Source organism: Eulemur rufifrons, chromosome 16, assembly GCF_041146395.1.
Source record: "Eulemur rufifrons isolate Redbay chromosome 16, OSU_ERuf_1, whole genome shotgun sequence".
In the NCBI taxonomy this organism is placed as follows: domain Eukaryota; kingdom Metazoa; phylum Chordata; class Mammalia; order Primates; family Lemuridae; genus Eulemur; species Eulemur rufifrons.
Window position 1 is genome coordinate 50,719,167 of NC_090998.1, and position 24,301 is coordinate 50,743,467.

The following is a 24,301-nucleotide window of genomic DNA, read 5'->3' on the forward strand; positions in this document are numbered from 1 at the left end:
TTCTGGGGCTCTAAAGGGAAAATTGTTCTTTAAAAAAAAAAAAAAATCAATATTCTCTTTATCAGATACCTGTCATCAGTTAAACCTCTATTCTACATTATCATCATTTCCTACATTGTGAGTTCTATCTTTCCAGGGCAGAATGTCCCAGCAGCCTTTGAAGGGAGGGAGAAGACGTGTAAACTAAGTTCTGCCCATCGGACATACCAACGAGAAGCTCTGAGTGGGTTCCAAGCACCCATTTTGCAGGCGAAGGTGGAGGCAGACAGCAGTGGTGGCAGCAGCATCCTTGTCAGGCCACTTCTGTGTGAGATTCTGGGCTGTGTTCCTGTGAGCTTAGCCTTGAGCTGCTTTTTCTCCAGACCTCCCAATGAGGCACTGAGCTACTAATAACTCTTAGTGAATTCCTTTTCTGCTTAAACCAGCCTGAGCAGTTTCTATAGTTTACGACTTAAAAAAAAGAAGAAAGAAAGAAAGAAAGAAAGAAAGAAAGAAAGAAAAGAGAAACAGAGAAACTAAGAGATTGGTCCACAAAAGTAGGAAAATAGGGTGTATCCAAAATCCATCAGAATCTATTATAAATGCAAGATTGGGTTTAGAGAAGGCAGGAAGGCAGAAGGCAGAGGGTCTTCTGTTAAGCACCAAGTGCTAGATATTGGTACTAGATGCCAGTATTGCTTTTCCAGAGGAGGTGTTCTCTGACTGTGGCCACAACCCAAGATGGAGAGAAACTCCATGACATGGAGCTTGGAAATGCTGACAAAGCCAACTGTTTGTTTACCTCCCAAAAGAAGCAGTTAGAAACAGCAACTTCAAAGTTGCAGCCTTAGCCAGAAAGGCCCTGAGCCTTTCTCCCACTAATTGAGGCTTCTCTGCAAGACACCTCGATCAGGCACATTGGAAAAGTTCAGGTTCAGGGGGGTGTCTCCTTATGGGAATATGGTTTCAAATTGTCTTTAAGAAGTAGACATTGAAGAAGGACTAGGGAAGGACAGACCACTGATGTCAGAAGTAAAGGGAGGGAATCTTTAGGTTTAATGACTGTGCACACAGGATTTTTTTCCATGTCTACATGAAACATGCAGTGAGTAGGAAACAAATAGAACAGAAGCCAACTAAGATTTTTAGGAAACCACATTGCCAAAGATACTTCAAGCCTGCCTGGCAAATTCCAGACCTCTAGGTTCACACTAGCACCAACAGGTCTGTGGAAGCTGTACATCCCCCAAGAAAACTATATTCTTTATTACCCACCAAAGATGAATCCATAGGGGATAATTAACAAGGAGATCATCCCAGAGGGCAGCTTCTATAATAGAATAGTCAACCAAGCAAGTGTCATTGCTGTCCCTGTTCAGCAGGGTTTGCTATTTGCTACCAATGCATGACTGCTGAGTGCTTCCCATCTTCTATTTTTTAAAGTAGAAGTCTAAAAAATCTTGGTTATCCTATTGCTTCTCCATCATTGTATAATGGGGGTGTTGGGGAACAGTTTACCTTTGAGCTTTGGGCTTTCAGTAAGCATCATTCTTTAAAATTAGCATTATGCTTACTATAAATGGAAGATTCTTCTGAAGAAGAAAGACCCCAGAATGAGAAGGAATGTGTTCTGGACTCACAGCATGACTCAGATATCTTAGCAAGTACTGAGACCTCGAAGGGCTCCAAACACCACTAAGAATCACTGTATTATCTTTCTCATCTGTTGGAAGTTTTTTACTTGTGGTTGATGAACTGGGAAAAAGGAAGTGGTCCAGAAAGGATTAAGAGGGGTAGGTGGATAGGATACAGGTGGCCATTTCAGATGGAGCATGGTCAGCTGTGAACAGAAACCCTGTTGATCCCCCGGGTCTGTTTGCCCCTTCTTCTCTGATCCTTGCAATGACCTCCTACTTGGACTCCATCAAAATGGCTCCATCCTTCTTCCTCCCAGCCCAAAGCTCATAGTACAGTTAATCTGGAGGTCAGCTGAAGCACAGGTATAGAAAAAGAGTTTGGAATATGCAGTGGATCGTTCCCTGCCCACAAGTACTGTCTCATTCCTTTGGTTTCCTTCATTTCTAGCCAACCCCATGAAATAAATAAATAAATAAAATAAACAGGTACATAAAACCAAGACCTTCTGGGTATTGCAGAAAGCTTAAGCAAGCCAAGAAGGTCTTTGTATCAAGGTAATGTGAGTAACTTTAAAACCTCAGAGTTCTCTAGTTAGAAAGACTCTTGACCTTTTTTTGCCAGCTCAAGTTCTAATACTTCTGCCCCTTCCCTCCCAACCCCCAGTGTTCCTTGCTTACCTCTCTCCTCCTCTTCCTGCATGACTCTCGGGAGTAATAATCTCAACCTACTAATTGTGCCCATGTTTGAATGTACGACAAGTTGCCCTTTCCTCTATTCTTCCCTCTTCTTCCAGACTGTAGGTCTGATTTACCTTTTTACACTCCATCACTTCTTAAGGTATTGTGATAAAAAAACTATCCCTTCCTAAGAATTCTGATGAAGCTCATAATTATCTTTAACCCTTCTACACATAGTTAATAAAACCAGTTGAGTTTTTAAGTTTTGTTTTGTTTAGCTTTTACTTATTGTTAGAATGCCTTTTGTTTTGGCAAAAAGTACTCATAGAATATTTCAAAAAATTCAGAAAAGTAAAAAGGAGAAAGTGAAAATCTGTAGCATCCCAAACTCAGTATGTCTAAGGATAGTCTCCGCTTCTCCCCTGCCTTATTCATGTCCTTCAAGCTTCTCTCTCTAATCAAAGCACCCTTGGCTTGACTTTTTAGGCTGCCTCACTTAATTTTAGAGAAACATAGATCCTGTTTGAGATCCAAAGAGGCATTTGTCAGCATTAAGGGCCTCCCTCATCTCCATCCATGCCCACAATATTTGGCAGGTGTTCTTCATAGTTTGTGGTTTGGGATTATGGCTGTTTCCTTGTTTCATTCATGATGGGGAGATTTTTTTCCTTCTATTTTTGTTCCATTTATTGTTTTCATTGGATTTTTAGAAAGGGGAATGGCATAAGTGTTTTTACTCTGCTGTCTTTAACAAGAAGACTTACTTTTCAAAATAATTATGAGTCTGCTTTTAATTTTCTACATCAAGAAAAAGTTAAAGCAAGAATGTATAGAATTCTAGTTAATTTTCAGTTGTTTGGGTGCCTGATCAAGAGGAACTTCCCTGAACAGCAGTCGGTTCTGTTCTGAAGATGGCCTTCCCGTGGCACTGGCACCCTGGTTAGAATTTTCCCAGGGAGAGATGGCCTAGCTCCCTGGGAGCTATCACCATAGATTGCCCATGCTGAGAGGGCCGACCACAAATTACACCAGCTGCAGACACTTACACAGCACATGCAGGGAGAACAGAGGCTGCTATCCAAAGAAGTCATACCTCAGCTGCAGAACAGCGGGAGCCTCAGAGAAAGGCAATCTGCAAGTTCCATGTCCCTCCTCCTAGCTCCATGAGGATCTGTAACTTCTCCATTATCTAGACTCCATTCTGGGAAGGAGGAGGGAAGCGGAGATCTTTAGAAAATAGAGAATAGACTCTTCTAGGGAATTTCAACATCGAATTGAGTGAAGTAAGCCTCCCTCCCCTCCTTCTTTTTCTTTTTTCACCCTGGAAGAGACTGTTACTTAACAAGTTTATTTCCACCATCTGTAGAAATGAGAGCTTCAGAGCAAGATTAAATCAGTTATAGAAAATAAATAAGCTACTGTTTTTGTACATCTGATTTGGAAGGTGTTAATCTTGACCCTGCAACATCTGCGATTTTAGCTCCATCTTTCAGCAAGAGGCAGCCGGCTAGAGGGGAGACTGCCCGGGACTGGGCATGGACCGCCATTGACTCCTGGCTCTGCCGCTAACTAACTGTGTGATATTGGTTAAGACATTTCGCCTGCTAGTTCTAAATTTCATCAACTCTAAAATTAAGGGGTTGGACCAGATCCATGATTTTCAAATGTTCTTTTTATTTTGCTTTTGTTTGTTTGGCTGCAGAGTACGTTTTAAAAACAAAATCTTACATAGATGGCTAATATATAGAACAGATACAGTTGGAGTTTCCTCTGGCAAAGTGGGGAGTAGGTGTCTAGGACCACATGCATTAGGGGTCCCCTGGGGTTCCCCCAGCAGTCCCTAAGTCACCCCTGCAGAGCCCTTCCCCCGTGTTCACTTTAAAGACCACTGAAGACTATGATCTCCCTGGTCCTTTTTGATTCTAATCCCCAGTGATTTAATACCTGCCCAAGGCCCGGAGTGGCTGGCAGTGGCATGAAATAATCAGTTCCGTGGTCCGTGGGCAATTGAAGAGATTGGCACAAACTTGTTGTTGGTTTTTTTTTTTTTTTTTTGGTTTTTTTTTTTTTTTTTTTGCAAACAACGCAATTATCTTAAAGTCAAAACAAAAAACTTTCCAGTGTTTCATAGTGGTTGAGAGTTCTCTCATTTACAACCAAAACAAACAAACAAAAAAGCTTCAGGGAACCATGAACTAGAAATCGGGTCCCCAGTGTAAGATTACCATGGCAGAGTGAAATCCTGGGCCTAGCAGTAGTTTAGAGTGCCTGGTTGTCTGTCAGCTCATTAATCCTGAAAACATCCCAAAAGAAATGAGCCCCATTTTAGAGATAAGGACACTACAGCAGGTTAAGTAATCTGCTCAAATATCATACACTATTTACAGAGAATTGCAACTCTTTTTTTTTTTTCTTTTTGAGACAGAGTCTTGCTCTGCTGCCCGGGCTAGAGTGCCATGGCTTCAGCCTAGCTCACAGCAACCTCCAACTCCTGGGCTTAAGTGATCCTACTGCCTCAGTCTCCCAAGTAGCTGGGACTACAGACACGCGCCACCATGCCCAGCTAAGTTTTTCTCTATATATTTTTAGTTGGCCAGATAATTTCTTTCTATATTTTTAATAGAGACAGGGTCTCGCTCATGCTCAGGTTGGTCTCGAACTCCTGACCTCGAGCGACCCACCCGCCTTGGCCTCCCAGAGTGCTGGGATTATAGGCGTGAGCCACCGCTCCTGGCCTCTTTTTTATTTTTTAAACATTTACTATCATATATAAGATGCTCAAATTTGCAATCTGTTACCAAAGCCATGGATATGTCTTATCCCACAGAACCTACCATTCAGTTACTCTTGGGCATTTTTGCACATGAAATGGACAAGGAAAGTGTTTGAGACAAACAATCTGAATTTTAAATGCAGATCAAAGGTCCTTGCAGCAGTGAAGAAAGCCTGTGGGTATTTCAGGGAGGTTTACCAAAAAAGCAGTCATCTTTCCCTCCATGTCACGGACTTATATTTTAAGAAGCTCAGCCATTCCAGTCCATGCAGAAAAACGCTCTCAAAGGAATATTTACAATGTGGATCTTATATTAAACATTTGGTTTTATATACTTAAATATTTATAAAAGCATATGTGGAATAAATTTTAGTCCTCAAACCTAAGTGTGCAAAACATATCAATTTCCTTATTTCTTTAAATCAACTTAATTTTCTGACTCTCAGCCTCTGTCCTTCCTCTAAGATGGCAAAAACGTCCACCTCTTCCTTTCTGGGGCCCCCTCTCCTTCTCGGAGTCACACCAGGAGCTGGAAGTTTTCCTTGGAATGAGAACAATTGAGGAAGGTGGTCTAAACTCCAATCTTCCAAGGTACCACTGGCGTTCCACTGTGAAGCCCACAGTGGTGCCGTGAATTTTGGTAGTGCCTTTGGGGTTAAGGGACTTTGCAGAGACTGCCTCCCTCTAGGCACAGCAAGAAGCCATCTCCTCTGGGTAGGGCTGGCTACATGGACATTCAACCTTTATAGTCCCACAGGGCTGCATGCCCAGAAGGACCCTGAGCTTGTTTTAGTGCTTTGCTGTTGCTGGGCTGAAATTTGAACAAGGAGTTTCACAGTTTCATTTTGCAGTGGGCCCTGCAGATCACCCAGTTAATCCTGCCTCTGGGTTTAGCCACCACCTCCTCTGCTCACTTCCTTAGGGGGGTCTGCAGTCTTCCCCTATGCCCCATTAGGCAGTAGAGGTTCTCATTTTCTCTCTCTCCCCCCTACCCTTTGCCCGCCACTGCCTTTGCCCCTCATCCTTGGACTCTGGGATGCTTAACATTATCTCTTCAATGGACCTATGCTTTTATAAAAGACAGGACGAGTCACAAACAACATCAGGGGCTTCTACCTTCCATCCTGCAAAAATCCCAGAGGCAAAGAAGCATGAAAGGGACTTTTTCCTGCTTGAAAAGGGAAAAGACGGGGAAAAATATGGTGTGGGGAGAAAAACCACAACTTAATAGTCCAGGATATTATTCTGCCACATACATAGTTGTGTTTAGTTATTTTTATAATTAGTGTTGATGATTTTATCACATGAAATGGCTCTCTTGGATCAGAACCGTAACACATACTGCTGCACCCATAAAAAGCAAGAGCACAGAGACCTCAGCTGGGTATTGCTCTTGGTAGGGTGAGCATATACATTATAGCGCAAACTAGGACACTTTTGAAAGAGGAAGAGGTTGCTATTAATAATCACACCAGAGCAGGGAGAGTGAACTGAAACTGCTCCAGGCAAACTGGGGTACATGAGCACCCCACCTACAAATGATGGAGCCGGGATTTGAACCCAAGTCTGTGTGATTCTCACTGTTTTGATATTAATTGGAATAATCTGTGGCCAGCTCAACAGATTGACCATGAATGCGTTATTCCCCATCCTCTCTGTTGCTTTCCTGTAGACATGGCCTGAAAAAAAGCTAGGTTCACAACTGGAGAATTTTATTCACGAGAAGCCCAAGAACTGCATTCCTCAGTTGCAACTGGCCAGTGCTCCAGGCATGAATGAGGGAAGTTTCATCTCCAATATTTACTGAAAACAGACGCTGAAGTTTGAGAAGCAAATGTAAAGTGCTCATTCCAAAAGCCTCTTTTATATACATGTTAAATCAGTTTGTGGGAAAGAGACCACAGAGATTGTTTAAACATTCGTACTGATGACACAACTGTTCTAAAATATGCAGTTCCTTATAGTTATATGTGGAATTAATTGCATATGGAGGAAGTCGTCTTTTGAAACTGGATTGAAAGGAAATAGTTCATAACTTAGTGATATCAACATACACACCGTTGTACTCAGGACACGGCTTTGCCTCTTTTTTCTTATCTTAGCCACTGTCTGAAGACGCTGTTTTCTCACTCAGGGTGTCATGATTCAACTATGTAGCTCTGTGGAGAGGAAAAAAAAAAAAAAATCTGGGGTCAGAATGGAAGAGATGTCACTTAAGCACAACTGGGACTGTCGGGAGGCTTTCTGACCCTGGATTCTGGAGTTCAACTCGCTTCTCCAAGTCTGCCGTTGGTGGAGAATTCTAGAAAGTCAGTCTCTCTCTACCCTTGAATTCCATCAGGCAACAAGTTGCTTGGAAGCAGATTTCCTCCCTCATCACACAGCACATTCCAATATTCATCCTTAACTGAATTACCCAAAATTCTTAGCAGGGACTCTTGTTAACCGTAAGCAGTTAGATGGCTGTGTTTAGAGAGAAACAGCTTCTTCTCCGCTGCGCTCTAAGAGAAAATCAGCAGTCGCTTCCTAGAGATGGTCTTAATGTTGCTCCAGCCCAGCGATACAATCAGCCCTCAAGCAAAGCCCTCAAGCAAAGCTCTCAAGCAAAGGGGTGGAACTCCCCCACGCTTCCTTTCAGCAGTAATCACACTTGCAGTACATCTGTTGGTTTTCAATTTCCAGTCCCATTAATTCTTCCTTTTTTAACAAAAAGATATGAAGAGTTGAGAATACCCATATTCACTTTGAAGTCCCCTCACTTAAATGAGAGATTTGGGAAAAAACCCAAGACATGAGGCAATCCTGAAAACATGAATAAAAGAATATAAATATTTCTCCAGCCTCTCGAGTCTTCATTAAAATACACAAGAGGAAGAAACCAGTTTGCCCTTCTATATTTAATTTGGACTCTAACCTCTTTGAAAACTTCAGCAGTATGATTAATTTTAGCTTATCTTATGGAATGTCTCTTCACCTATAAATAAGTCTATTCATCTTTAGAACAGCATAAATATGCCTCCTGTTTTACAGCTATTTTTAAATATCTCTTACATATAATTGTGATGAGATCTATTTCCAGGATGATAGCTAAGTATCAGTTACATTTCTATTATGCTCTAATAGTTTCATAGTTGGGAAACTTATGCAAAAATAAGCTTACTTGGATGAATATGAATACAGTGTTAAACAGAGTGACACGAATAAGTCAAAGAGAAAAGAGAACCTGGTATTCAATCCAGCAACAGTGAAAAGAACAAGAAAAGAGAAGAAAGGGGAGAGAAGGAGACAGAGAAGCGGAGGGAAAGAAGAAAAAGAAGACAACGAGAAAGAGGAGGAGGAAGAGGAGGAGGAGGAAGACAACAAAAGCTTGGGAGTTTTAAATTTCAGCTGAAGATGCAGAAATTTTCATTAGAAAAAGTTTTTTTTCTGCTAAGTAGAGACTGGACTGAAAAAAAAATTTTTTTGCTATGTTGTCCCACAGAATGTTGGAAAATCGGAGAGATAGTGAATAGAGGATGGTGGGACGGGCATCAGGAGATCTTTCTCCACCCTTCCATCAGCGAAGCATCTGATTCTTCACTTTTTAAATCTCCCAGAGTCCCACGCTTATGTGAGGACAACACTTCCACATAGGAAAATATTCTCTCTACACTGACACATTAAGCACAGCATTGCATGATTGGATGTCTTGAGGCTGATGATGTCCTAAGTTATTTTCATTGTGAAGTTATATTCAAATAATTAATAATACTTATAACAATAATATATGCTTCAAATTGGTGATAAAAACAAACTGTTAGATGAGAAATGACATACTTGGCTATTAAAAATTATATTGCTAAAGAAGAAAGTTACAGATTTGGTTATTTCTAGTGCCACAATTCATTTCTCATGTTAGAACTCAAGTCTTTAAAATAAAAACTTAACACATGGGGGATTACACTTGGGACTTACACATGGGAAATGAATTATCAACTTTTCCTTCCTAGGTCATCTCCCATTGGAAGAATGGACTTTCTGCTAGAAGACAAAGGATTTGCTTTTCTCCGGAGAAATATCTCCCCATTGATAAATAATGAGCAAATGCAGAACACTTAAGTAGTGTTCCCATCAGTAGTGTGAACCATGTCAGCACTAACCAGCTGGTCCTTGTCTGTTTTGCAGTCAAAGAAAACAGGAACTCAGCATGCACCCGAGTTCCCAAGGATGGGAGGCTTCGATTTGCCAGGTGTGTGCACGGGCAGAATGCCCAGTCCCAAGTCATTTTACAAAAAACCTTGCTCAGGCGTGGCCAGCAAAACTGTGGCAGTCCTAGGAAAGCAAGCAGAGGCCACCGTTGCTATTTCTGCAACACGCTTACTGTCTGCAAGGCATCCTTGTATTTTCTGAAATTGGCAAACAAGTGTTCAGACAGCAGATTAGAGTCTTAAAAGACAGTTGGAATGGTAGGCAACTCGATTGTGTTTTTTATTGTTCATCAAGTCTACACAGTTATTTCAGTAACCAAATGTGGATTCAGAGGAACTGAGAATGTAGAAGACAGAGGTGGTGAGTGAAGAATTAGAAGATAACTGTCACCTTTTACTCATTTGCTTCTTTGTGCAGAATCCAGGAATCAGGATCCTATTTATTAACATACTTTGCAGGGAAAGCTTTCAGGTATTCAAATGTAATTGTTGTGTAGCAAATCTTGGATAATGCACTCTGCTTTTGTCTAACTCAGAAAGGTAAACTGGAATGATAGTGATTTTCTGGATAATTTGATCCAAAGGAATAATGCCCCGGAGTCGTGTGGTGATGTCAAGGTTCTTGCAGCTCATGCCTCAGAACCGAGTTACATGGGAGACCATGTTTGAACAATGTCCTTTAAGGAATTCAGTAACTAAACCCCACTGGATGGGAGCCAAGACAAGCCTGTTTAATGCCAAATTCCACTGTAGTGGGTCATGTTATTGGATAGCTCAAATGAATTTGGGCCAGAAAAAAAGGGCCTCCCTCCCTCCATAGTTAGTTTTTTGTCTGAATTATCCAGATAATTGCTTCACTTTTCAACTTACTTTTGCCTGCATGGAGTAGAGAGGCAGCTCTACTTATTTAGCTTTGTAACTTTTGTATATATCACAAAGAACCACCTAATCCCACAAGGTTATTTATTCTTTTATACATTTATTCATTTGTTCATTATGAATCATTCAGCAAATATTTAGTGGACAAACAAAAGATACATTGTCCTTATATATCATGCCATTTATTTGGGAATCTCTAACCAGTTGAAAAATATTTCAAGTATTACCCAGCACCAGGAAAAAGTGAAAAATTTTTGGAAAAGTTGTCCTGAAGTGTTATGTTTCTTTAAAAATAAAAAATTGGGCCGGGCGTGGTGGCTCACGCCTGTAATCCTAGCACTCTGGGAGGCCGAGGCGGGTGGATCGCTCAAGGTCAGGAGTTCGAGACCAGCCTGAGCGAGACCCCGTCTCTACTAAAAATAGAAAGACATTATATGGACAACTAAAAATCTATATAGAAAAAATTAGCCGGGCATGGTGGCGCATGCCTGTAGTCCCAGCTACTCGGGAGGCTGAGGCAGTAGGATCGCTTGAGCCGAGGAGTCTGAGGTTGCTGTGAGCTAGGCTGACGCCACGGCACTCACTCTAGCCTGGGCAACAAAGTGAGACTCTGTCTCAACAAAAAAAAAAAAAATAAAAAAATAAAAATAAAAATAAAAAATTGAACCTGCAAAACAAGTATATTATTTGAAGCCTACACAGCACCTTTTGCTGGAAATGATTCCAAGCATTAACATTTAATCTCGGCAACATTGGTCCCAGAAAAAATAAACTTTATCTCCCTTTGAAAACTGGAGAAGTGGAAACCTGCATTGTGGATATTTTCCTCTTTTGGATGAACATTCAGACCCAGACCACTTGTCTCTTACCTACTAAATTCAAGTTATCCTGAAGAGTCCTAAAATATCATGAAATGAGGGTACTTGGAAAGTGAGGTCTTCTTTCACCCCACCTCTCATTTCTACTCTCCCACTACCCATTTCAAACCCATTTGAAAAAGAAAGGGATTCACACCGAAGGCAACTGATGATACTGCTATGATATTTATTGATCATTGCTGTCTTACTTGTCTCTTTCAAGCAATAACAAAAAATAACAAATCTATATTTTCCTGCTAAATACAAGAAGTTGTATTACCCCAGGGTCGGGGGCAAGAAATTATGTCCTGAGGGTACTAAGGTTTAATATTAAATTTTCTGATCCTTTTGAGTTCTTTAAATATGGTCTGCAGTGATCTGGCAGTTAGGGGTTGGAGAAAGAGGGTAGACAGTCAGTTACATGGCAATACAGCTAGGAGGCTCGCCTATTGTTTGCCCGGTTGTGTTACTGCTCTCATGAGTGACACCTACACAACTCCAACTCTTCAGAAGGGTCAAGCAGATAATCATCCAAGAAAAGGTATAGGGAGATTCAAGCATCAGATGAATAGATGGACCGGATGACCAGAAATTATTTTTTAATTCCAAAGTTCTGTGAAGCCCAATTAAACATTTTTTGTTGTAGTTTTTCATCTTTTGTGTGTGTGAAAGAGAAAAATGTAAAACATAATGCACATACAGAAAAGTACATAAATCAAACACCTGTGAGATCACCATCTAGGTCAAGAATAAAACAGTCAGCATCTCTGAAGTCTCCCATGACCCTCACCAATCACATGCCCACTATCCTAACTTTTATGGTAAACACTCCTTTTCTTTTTAGCTCTCTCCCCAGTAGGAATCTCTAAGCAATATGGTTTAATTTGCCCATTAAAAAAAAAAAAAACTTTGCATAAACAGAACCAGAGTTTTGCTGTTTTTGTTCAACCTTATGTTTCTAAGATTGACCTGGGCTGTGACATATGTTTGTCCTTCATTCATTTTTTTGTTTGGTTTTTCAATTTACCAGTTTAACACAGAACATAAAATGATCTCAAATCTGAAAAAACTCTAAACATGCATTCTAAATATATCTATAGCACCGCATAACTTGGGGGAGCATCGTTCTGAAATGTGCAGGACTGTTTTCCCATTTCTTAAATGAAGATTAGACTAGATGATTATTTCATTCATTTTTTTGTGGCTGGACTCAGATAAGGTTAAATGAGTGAAGGCTTAGGCAAGTCTTCAGCCCCCTCGACTTAGTGCTTCACTGGTACTTCAGCAGGACTGATTTCTCTGTGTCTAGGTTTTCATTGCAGAAAATAGAATACTCTCTAGCTATTAATAACTTAGACAGGAAGAGATTATTACAGGTTTTAAAAAACTGATATATAATATTTTACATATTTACGGGATGTCAAGCAGCAGATAGAGTCCTTGGTTCAGCCTTTAGGGTGAACTTTTGGTAACCTTCCTTCACCCTCCCCAGCCACACACAGCACTGGGCACCAAGGGAGATCCTATTACTCTAGGATCGGGACTCCTCAGACTCCAGTGCCAAGTTGCCATGGCCTTGATCATGAAGCCACAGCAATCAGAAACTCTCCTGATTAAGAAGGTACCATGATTATGAGGCTGCTAATGCTACAGACTCCAGAACCATTCTATGCCTGATACAAATTGCACGAGCAAAAATGGATGTCCTTGCCTTTCTTCTTGGTACCCATGAAAGGTATCTATGCTAACATGACTAACCTCCCCTGACAATTCCAAGAAAGACCAAACACTTCCACAACATGCTTGCCAGCAGAAATGGCAAGAGCCACATGAGGATATTCGGTTTGCAGAGCTAAAATCATACGGAACTTTAGCCAAAGTGGGTGGGAGAATGTATTCTTCAGCTATTAGGTCTCTGTTATATAGGAAAGCACATTACAGGCATGGTTTTCACATTTGGGATCAGAACCCATCATTAGTGTATCATGAGAGCATTGAAAGAAACAGAATAGAACAGAATAGAAAGTATCAGACGACATCAACTCAGTACAGGTGAGTACTGTTTTGCAATACACACATATACCTATTATTTGATTGCAATGTAAGATGTTTTCTCACTGAGGCTTGAGTTTGAAAAAAAAAGTTTGAAAACCACTGCCCTAGAAGGAGGATAGAATAGATGTTGAGTGCCAGTCAACCATATTCACCACAACTTCTGTTAATTGTACATCGAATAATAAACATGCTCAACGGCGAGACACTTGGCAAATCTTGTTGGCCAGTGTCTTCTAATAATCTACTTTGGAGCATCTTTGTGGTCCAGATCATGCCTTCAGCCTGACCAGTTCAGAAGCATGAGACACAATGCTGGCAGCTTGGACCAAATTTTCTCCACAAATTCCTAAAATTCAGCTAAGATCAGTTAAGCACTGGAAAAAATAGAATTTTGCAATCTGCATGCTGCCAATAACAGGCAGAATGCTCTGATCGAGGCCACAGATGCTTGTGTCTACCTGCATCCTTTCTGAAGTCATCCTCCATGAGTCCGTTTGTGATCTTTATAAAACACAAACCTAACTGTTTCGCTCCTGCTTTAAAGCATTCAGTAGCATCCTTCGGCTTACAGCCAAAGTGATTCCCAAACTTGAGGTGTTTGTTAAAATACAGATTCCAAGATCCTCCTTAGGGATTCTAATTCAATAACTTTGGGATGGGGCCCAGGAATCTGTACTTTTAGTGGAAACCCCTAGTGATTAAAACCAGACTGCTTAGCCTAATCAAAACAATTTGGTCCATACCAGCCTGGCCCACCAACATTTTTCCAGTCTGTTTCTCCCACCCCACCACCAGACCCCCTTTCTTTCCCTCCTTGCTGTCCTCTCCCTTTCATTGCAACCATCCTTATCTCCCCTTCACTCACAGGAAGAACTCGCTATAAGGAATCCAGCTCCAATACTATCTCTAGAAAATCTTCCCTTATGTGCTAATAAAGTTTTTGTTCCTTCGATACTCCATATATTTTAAAATGCATTGTAATATTGTTGTAATCACATTGAATTGTAATTATTCTCTGGCATGCCAGGAGCCAGAGAATACAAGGTACAAGTACTCTACCTTGCGCTTTTTTATATCTCTAGTGCCTGGCACATGGTAGATATACCAACAATATTTGTTGAGTGAATGACCATATGGATGGGATGGATGGTTGGATTGATGGACACACCTCCTTCTCTAAGAGATAATTTTTCTTTTGATATGGGTCCTCAACAGAGATTAGGACTGTTATGGCTGGAATAGCCAATATTCTACCAGGATAGACGATGCCTTTGGAAAACAAAATGGATCATGGGTTAAGACCAGGTTACGTGGGTTTCAGCGTGACCATTAATGGATACTGAATATTAGTATAGTACCAAAATATCTCCCTACAAAATTATTATGGTGACATTATGGTGTAGAAACTTAGTATATACCAGTTTGAACCAGTGAACAACAACCTCACTGGTGGTGGGACATACTGGCCTCATGTGTCTCGTGATGTGCTATCCCAAGGAAAGTACATCAGAACATTCCTGCAAAGAAATCATGGCCTGATTCTAGACATGGAGAATCATCAGACAAACTCAGGTGGAGCAGTATTTACAGAATGAAGACAGAAAGACTGAAGAACTAACTCTTCTAGAGTGAAGAATATTAAAAATCCATGGCAATCAAATGCAATGCATGAGCGTGGGTTGGATATTGGAACAGAAAATAAAGAGATTGTTGGGACTGTTGAAAAAACTTGAGAGTGTTCTGTTAACCAGATAGTAGGGCTGTGTTGATGCTGATTTCTTAATTTGGAAGTTTGTTCTGTAGTTATTTAGGAGAGTGTCTTTCTGGAGAAACATACATTGGAGGAATTGGGAGTGATGAATCATTAGGTCTGCAGTTTTTGCTTAAATGGTTTATAAAATAATAATACAATAAGAATGAGGGGAGAGAGAGGGAGAAAGAGAGAGAAGGGGGTGCAAACGTCGTAAAACGTTAATTGGAAAATCTGGGTAAGGAGATATGAATGCTTTTGTACATGTCTTACAATTTTTTATTTATTTATTAATTATTTATTTGTTTGTTTTTCAGTTCATTATGGTGGTATATACATTGCCCATATACATTATGGGGGTATATACATCAGGCTATATACATTGCCCATGCCTCCCCATCCCCCCGAGTCTGAGCTTCAATTGTGTCCATTCCCTAGACAGTGCACATCGCACTCATCATGTAGGTAGGCACCCATCCCCCTCAGTCAGAACTTCAAGCGTGTCCGTTCCCCAGGCAGTGTGCATTGCACTCATCAAGTAGGTATACACCCATCCCTTCCACCCAGCCCTGACCTCCTAAAAATAAATAATTGACTTGCACTAGTGGCCAAGATGGAATAACAGGGATTGGATTTATCTTTCTGCCACAAACAACTGCCAAGGCAGCCAGAGTTTGTAGGAAAGACTACTTGAGAAAGAAGGAAAAAAAATTCTGGAGGTCTACAGCGGGTCCCCTTTGAGTATTCAGCAGAGTACAAATCAGCACATGTATGTGAGAAAACTGCCCAAAGCTGGAGAAACATTAGATTAAAAGTATTCAGCCTTCACAAAGACCTGGGAATAGGGTCTGTTCCCAGCAGCTAGACTGGAAAACCTCATAATTCATGAAGCATTGAGTAGAGCAGTTAGAAGGGTCTTTCTTGTCTCAGTATTAAGGAATAAATTACTAAGACTAAATTTTGCTCTGGTCCAGGCTAACAAATCTTAAACAGCAAAACCCATAAGGATCAAAATGTTTCCATGGAACTTAACTGCACCCTCAAACAAAGCTCAGGAATATTTATAGGTATACAAAAATATCCAGGACCCAACATGGTAAAATTCATAATGCCTGGCATCCAATAAAAGAGTGTCAGGCATTCTAAGAAGCAGAAAAATGTGACCCACAATGAAGAGAATAATCAATTATTGGAACCTACCCAGAATTGACACAGATGTTAGGATTATTACACACAGAAATTAAGAGAGTCTTAACAGTATTTCAAGAGCTGAAAAAATAAAGTACAAATATAGGATATATAAAATATAAGGCATACATTAAAATATAGGATATATAAAATATAAGGCATACATTAAAATGCCAGATGATTTGAAATGCTACCGTAGTTTTGGAGATTTCTTTTAAAGAAGTATAAACAACATATACCTTCAAGATTCAAAGCATCTGCTCAAAGCCTTTACACTTTGCATCCTTGATCTCAGAGCATACTGTAGAATAATCTTCTGCCACCAGAGTAGGGCTGGGGTGCCTGAGTGAGCTGCAGCTATTACAGAGTCTGTAGTTCTTACTTTTGGAATTAGCAAGTGCTTCTCTACCTGCATGTGATCAAGAGCATGTATGTAAAATCTGTTGCTTTAATTTCTAATATGTGCAATAATGTAGTTTCACTGTCTTTTCTGAGGCATTACAAATGCCAAATTTCATTCAGTCAATGGGTACATTTTGCTTGGGGCCATCTGCAACTTGCCATCTGAGAAGTCTCTAAATTGCTGTGTCAAGATGGCAGCAAGATTTCTACCATGCAGTATAAATAGCAAGCTTCCAACCAAGCTTTTGATTCTCTTTGTGGGGTTTATAGCTCTGAACAATGACTACTTTCATTTAGTCAGCACACTGCCAATATTATCCTGTGAGTTCAACAACATTCTGCTCTTATGTGAACCAGAATACTTTTCATTGTGGTGAATGTTTAAGTTCCATAAATGGTCAAAAGCAAAGTACACATATACTGATGAAGGAATCCTAACATTTTTTGCTTCACGACAGTTTGAAGGCCTCACCTGATCATAGAAATCCCAGAAAACAGGATAAACATCAAGTTTGTCCATATGCCTGTCATTCAAAAAAAAAAGGTAGAGATTCCAGGGTTTGGTTATAAGTATTTTAAAAGTATTCAATGAAGCTTACCAATAATTTTTGAGAATGGATTTGCATTGTCTGCCTTCCAGTTGTGTTTGTTTGATGAAGATGACATTTTTGTTCCCAGAAAGATATTCAGTGTACAAGCATTATATAATAGATAGAACTTGACTGCTTCAAAACTACTCTGGCTCGCCTGGTCTACCCTGCAGCCTAAATTTACTGCATCCTGCAAGGTCAGGAAGGCAACAGGACCAAGTTTTCCCTCCTTTCCTCCAACACCACCCTCATCAGCCACTAATGGAATACATAACAATAATAGTTCTTTATTTGCCTAGTCTATTTTAAGCCATCAACAAATGGAAGCCACTCTTCTGAACCTCCTATTGCAGCAATTCCCCAGACTTGCAAAAAAAGGCCATCTGTTGTCTCAACTATCTGTGGAGCTGAAGTGAAGGCTTAACTTAATGCTCTTCAGCAGAGCAATAGGAAAACATCCATCACCCAGTGACAGGTTAGTTCAACGGTCCCAATGGACGGATGTCTGCAGTTGCACACTTTAAGGAAACAGAGTTGATCACCCCAAGGATACAATAAAATCTCAGAACTTCAAGAAAGTAAGAACTACTGCAAAGGGGCCAGATTCATCCAGAACGCAAAAGGTATTTCCTAATTGTGTGTCTGGTGCATTCCAAATTCTCATTAAACTCTCAGGCCTTGGTATTGCAGACTAGGTTAGTACTCTGAGGTCTTTGATACATCAGGCTTTTGACCTTTCAACTCCCTATTGCTCACCCTGTATTGAGGCAAGCTGGCTTTGCAAGCCTAGACGGAAGCCCTGGGAAGGTGGTGAGAGGCAGCCTCCTTCACAGGACTAACATATGCAGGACTTCTGGGCAGCCTCATTTGTACCACTCTTCTTTGATCTCTGACACCCAAACTTTCAATCTCATCGCCCAAAAAAGAGAAGTCTTCATATTGGATTGTCTTCAATTTCCCACCATTGAACCTACAAATCTACCTTTATCCACACCCATTCTTTCCACTAGTAATACAAAAATCTGTCAATATTTAGTGAATATGTATTATATAACAGGCAATGTCCTGAGTACTTTTACATATATAAGCTCATTTAGCTCTCAAACAGTTCTGTGAGGTAGGTAACTATCTTATCACCATTTTATTGGTGAAACCACTGAATGACAAGAGTCCACGCATTTTGCTCAGTCACTTTGCTCAGTCATTTTGCTGGGGGGGCTCAGAGCCAGGATTCAAACCAGGTACCCTGACTGCAGAACCCATCTTGCCTACTAGACTGTATGGAATGAGGAGACCCACCTGCTATTGTTTAAAGCCTCCTCCTGTGCTCTTACGTCATTATTCAGCAAAAGATTTCTAGAGAACCCACTCTGTGCCTTGTGCTGGGCTGGGTGCTGGGGATATAGCGGAATGCAAAAGTAGGTGTTAAACAGGTAGTTACACTGACTCATACATAGTGAATGACAAAGTGACAGAGGAATATACTACTAAAAGCACATGTGATAAAAGGACTTTGCCTAGACAGGGGGATCAGAGAAGGCTTCCCAGGAGAAGAGATGTTTCAGCTGAACAGCAGAGAATGAATGGGAGTCACCCTGGGGAAAAGGAGCAAAGACAGTCATTTCGGAGGGAAATAGGAAATGTCAACAGTGGGTCCAGGCTCAAGGTGGGCCCATCTGAAGGCCAGTTACTTACTCTTTTCTGAAGACTAACACATGGGCAACTTCTTGAACTTTTTCCTTTGAGTGGGAGTCCTTCATTATATAGCATTTTATATATTTGGTACACTTGTAAATTTTAGCAAATATATAAAAATATATAATGTAAATACATATGTATATACAAATACACACACTGTAAATTTTAGCAAATATATAAAAATATATAATATAAATACGTATGTATATACAAATACACACACATACACATGTGTATCTTCATCCAAAAGAAGGAGGCAAGGAAATCAACCCTGAAACGTTGAGGAAAGGCATGGTGAAAGGGGTGAAGAGGGAAAGCAATGAACTAGGAGCCAGAGCCCATGACTTTAGCCCTGGCTCAGCCACTAACTCCCTGGTGACCCTGACTTTGGTTTCTTCATCTTTAAAAGGGAGATAGGAGGGCCTGCCTTAGTTTACCCCCTGTAGTCATTGTGAAGATCAAATGATATCATCTATAAAGGAGAAAGAACTTTGAAAACGTTCCCATGCCCTGGCTAAGAGCTTTGGAAAGGACTAGTTAAATGCAGATTCCAGGGAAGCTTCCTCTGCATTATTAAATTTTTTGTTTCAGAAAAGAGTGTGTGCTTTGTGAGCCAGGTTTTCAGAGCCCCAGATTTCCTTAACAAGTACAGCACATGTCCCTGAGGGTATACGGTACACACTTCCCTTTTAACAACTTCACATTCCACTTAATGCTCAGTGTTTCTGCTACAAAATGAATGCCACCCCGTGGCTGGTGTTGGCTGAGTAGCCCACGTTGGTCTTAGTTCATTTTGTGTCTGTGATTAACTCATCTGAAATTGGTTGGGAAAGGAGCAGAACACTGTTTGGCTTGATAAAAATAAGAGACAGAGTGAACAGAAAGCAGTTGACCATGGAGAAGGAGGGTGGTCTAACTACTACAGAAGGGAGTTTAAAGTTTGGCATTGAAGGCCACTGGCTTCCAGTCCCACATGTGACATATTGAATTGTGTGACTTGGACATGCACACACACATACACAAATGTACATGCTTATGTTTTTATACATACATTTGTGTGAATGTATCGATATATGTATATTTATATTCATAACACACCTCTTGTAAAAGTTCAAAGAGTCTGAACTATACTAACGTACAGTTTTATACTTTTGGATGATTTTCTATTATTTAAAAAATTGAAACTTTTATCTATTCTAAATTTGTTTCTACTAAGTCAAGATTTTTAGTTGTAAGGAGCAGACAGAAAGCCATTCTAGGAGAAGAATTTATTAAAAGACTTTTGAGTAGCTCATGGAATTGCCAAGTGCCTTAGAGAACAGAACTCCACAGCCAGAAACAATGCCCAGAATCAAGCCGCAGAATTGCTCTGGAGGACGTCACAGCTGCCTGTGACCCCCGGCCTCTGGAGCTGGCACCTCTGCAGCAGTGAGCTCTGAGCACTGGAGGCTGCTTCTGGCATTGCTGCCTCTGCTGGCCAGGACCTTGATCACTCTGCAGCTGCCACCGCTGCCAGACTCTTCCTTGCAATCGAAGCTTCTTACATCACAATTTCCGGAGTCTAAGTCTGCAATGCACCCATATGACTGGGGGAGCCTGGATCACATGCTTGGGCCCTAGCCCTGAAGAAATTTGGGAAACAGTGAGTATGCAGTATTTTTAGCTCTATGCTAGTTGATAACATGGCCTTCCACCAAGAATCCTAAAGTGGGGAAATCTTCAAACATGATAAGGAGTTCAGATGCTCATTGGACAACTAAAAAGAGTGACATTTGTCTACCGTGACAGAGTAGTGCTAATAGATGCTCATTCTAAAGTCAGAGGTAGAGCGTGGCTTCTGTCTTTAAGAAAGTGTTTGCAAAACGGAGCCCATACAGTGAATTCTTAGTCTTATGGAGAGTCGCGCAATCCCCCAGGAATATCCTGCTAGACCATAGCAATGAGAAAGCAGCCTAAGGAGCAGATACTTCTATGGAGGTTTAAACAACAGAAACCTGGTGGAAGAACAAAAGCAGAGCCATTGATATAAAATATAATATATGTTTTAATTGGACTATCAAAACATGTCTCACTTTTCTGCAACAAACAATGCTTCTGGAAGTGGCCCATCCACTGTCTGTAGGAGGAGATGAACTGTGTTCAATTCATCACACTCAGGAGCATGTTTGGATTCTTAGAGTTTATGGAGCAAGCACTTCTGGTGGGCTGAGGAACTTCCTACCTTCCACTGTTCCACAGTGGTGGCAAATTCATTTGGTGAGTTGTAAAAAGCTCCTAGTCATTAAATGAAGCTTGCTCTGCCTTGAGTCAAAAATAAAAAGGCCTATTGCCTCTTCAATTGCCATGTCTTAGACCGTTTGTAGCAGTTCCTTGCTATTCTTGAGGGGGGAAAAAAAGCAAGATCCTCTATAAAAGTGATGGTTATGCTCTTTGAGGAGTCACCTCCTTGACGCTGAGGGGGAGACTTAGTAGGGTGAGGGGTCCCAGTTAAGCAAACCTTGGGAAGGCCCAGCTCGGGCACAGCCAGCGTGTCCTCATGCCAAGATCTTCCCAGAATGAGTCTTTGGAGGATTTAGGTCTCTGAGTGTGGAAAGCTGGTTGGGAGCCAGCACACCTCTGCAGAGGCACAGAAACATCAGGGCGCAGAACCAAACGGCCTTTCTTCCTTTACCTAGTTTCTAGTCACCTTTTGGAAAAAATATTTTGGTATCAATTTTAACATCCCATGATTGCAAGTGGCCACCTGTCACCTCCTGCCACAGATCAACAGCCACAGTCCCCCCAGAGTCTCTGACAGAAGGTCCTGCTTGCAGAGGAAGCAACTCAGCGGGCCTTTGGAAGGCAGCCGAGCATCAGCAGGAGGCCTATTAAATCCACAATGTTAGACTCTCGGGGTGGGCATTTTCTCGTGGCGTATTAAGTAACACACCTACTCAAGTTACTGTGTGAACTCAGTGGACAGCTGCCCTTGCAGTGAGAAGCGTATGCCTGCACTGCTCTCTGTCCCCACCCCCACCCCTCCCAAATTCAGTCATAGACTCTTCAGACTAGCCCGGCCTGCAAACAGCAGTTGCAAGGAATGAAGTTGCACGGACACTTCAGTGGCCGGGAGTGACCCCATGATGGGGAACTCCCAATGCTTGGAAGTTCACCTCAAAGTCACAGCTAGAGAAAGACTGCATTTACCCAACACAGAAATAGAAGCAGTTAAAAGAATCTACTCAGAATGGAAATGGCCTCTCTCTTATGTTCCCCTTGAAAAAATACCTGGGGAGGGCTGGAAAATGGTGGTCCAGAGAATAGACTCTGGAGTCAGAATAACATGGATTGAAATCCCTTAAAGAATGGGCATGACCTCGGACAAGTCTTGCTTAATCTCTCTAAGCTTTGTTTTTCTCTTTCACGGTAAGAAGAATATAGTGTCACCTCATAAGGTTGTTGTGAGAAATAAATAAGATGTTAAATGTAAAATAGGTGGTACCAATGAAAGCGCACACTTTATGTAACAATTATTTTAATGTTTTCATAGACAGTGATTAGACTGGTGTGGTTTAACGTCTCTTTTTTTTCCCACTTGGTGAATGAGATATCTTTTCCTTTAAGGCAGGGTCATGTGCTGTTCATGTTTAATATTTTATTTCATAATATGTTTCCATTTAATGAAAAACTTAAAAGAAAAATTCACTTTGTTCCTCTTGCTTTGTGCTTTGTGAGATGGATGCTGTCTTCTTAGAACTTCCCGAAACAGATGCTGATGGAATTAAATGAGAAGAATTCTATGTGAGAGGGAAAATTCAGTACCCAAAAAGGGAACCCAGAAAAGGAGGTAAGTAAAGAGAAGGAAATGTATGGAAATACCATTTACAGGAAGACTCCTTTCCCTCCTGTCTAGACTGAGTAATATAACATTGACCAATATAGAGTGTCATGGAAACGCTAATGCAAAATGGAAGTGATGATCAGACTTGAACAGAGTTTACTGGGCATTCCCTTCGCAGAGTAGGGGCCAGCTTTCTGTGGTGAGGTAGAAGGGCATGAAATATAGATTGTCAGGTCTGCGGGGACTCTGAGGAATGAGAGGTACTTAATAAGTACAGAATTCATCCTGGGCTTATTACATTGCCCTCTTCCATCTCGCAATCTCTTGTATCATGAAGCCAGTTTGGCAGGAAATTAGAAGAAAGAGACAATCAGTTTAAATGATGGGGCAGGAAATCTGTTCCTGGGCAATTTTTTTGGCAAATTTGACGTTAAACAAGGAGTGAGGGAATGAGATTAGCTCAGCAATGCTCTGACTTTCTTATCCCGTATCCTGTCAGAGAGCCTGTTTGGGCTCTCCTGCTAGGAATGGCTTTCTTTTGTTTACCGCAGAAGGAAAATATGCTCTGGGAGGCAGGAATAGACCGAGGAGGACACAGGAAGTAGAAATGAAAAAATGGGGGGCGGTCAAAGGAAAGTGCGCCTGCGGCAGATATGCTATTTGGAAAACAGGGAAGTGAGGGAGATAGTGTGGTAGGAAAGGCATCTACTGATACATTTTACACCAAACTTCTGTTCCAATTTGACAGCTCTAATTTCTTAAAATCTTTTGGGATCCCCCCAGTCTTCCAACATATTGTGACTCCCAAGCTGGAAACATTTGACAACATGGGTTCTACGAATAAACAACAGAAAACCCTGTGCTCTAAATAGGAGCTTTTTAAAAATTCGTTGTTTCTAGCATTTCCTAATCTATAAAAGAAACCCCTTTCTTCCAAGGGAACACTAAACAACGAGAGCAAGTTTATACACTTTCATTTTTTTTTAAAATGAAAATCCTATTCAGAGGCACGCTCAGATTTGCAGGGGATCTGAAATGTCTCCAATTGCTGATTTGGAATTTTAAGCAAATCTTAGAATCATACACACCTAGATATGGGAGGTGCCATAGAGGTCAGCTCATCCTGAGTCCACCCGTTCCAGGAATCCCCTAAGTGGGTAACAGTCCTATTGGGTGATAATTGAGGCTCTGCCTCCTCTTCTAGACACGGAGAACTCAATAGCTCCCGATGTAGACCATTCCTTTGCTGAGATGCTATCATGTCAGAAGGTTCTTGAGAGCTTGTTTGGGGGTTCTAGCAGGGGAGTGCAGCTCCTCCTATACCCTTGACCAAAGAACGGTCTTCCTCTATCGGGGAAGGTCATCCTCTTCGACCAAGCTTGCAGCTTCAGGAGGGACACACATAGTGTGGTGAGAGAGGAAGGGGACACCCACCTCGCCAGCCAGATCAGCCAAATCAACTCTCTTGATCAATGGGGTGACAGATGTTGCAGCCAGATTGCCCTCACATCCAGAAGGTTCTTTATGGAGTCAAATCTACCCCTTCCCTTCACTTCAATGTTTACCCATTAGCCATTGTTTTGTCCTTTATAATGTCACATCACAACTCTACAATTAACAACTAATTAACATAAGTACCCTTAAAATATGTGAAGACGGTTCTCCTTTCCCCCACTAGCTTTCTCTTTTCCAGGTAAAGAGATAAAACTCCTTTCTGTACCCAACCTCAACTGATATAATTTCCAGACACTTCCCCATCCTCATAACTCTGTAGATGTTTCTTTCTTCCTTCACTTTTTTCTCCCCCT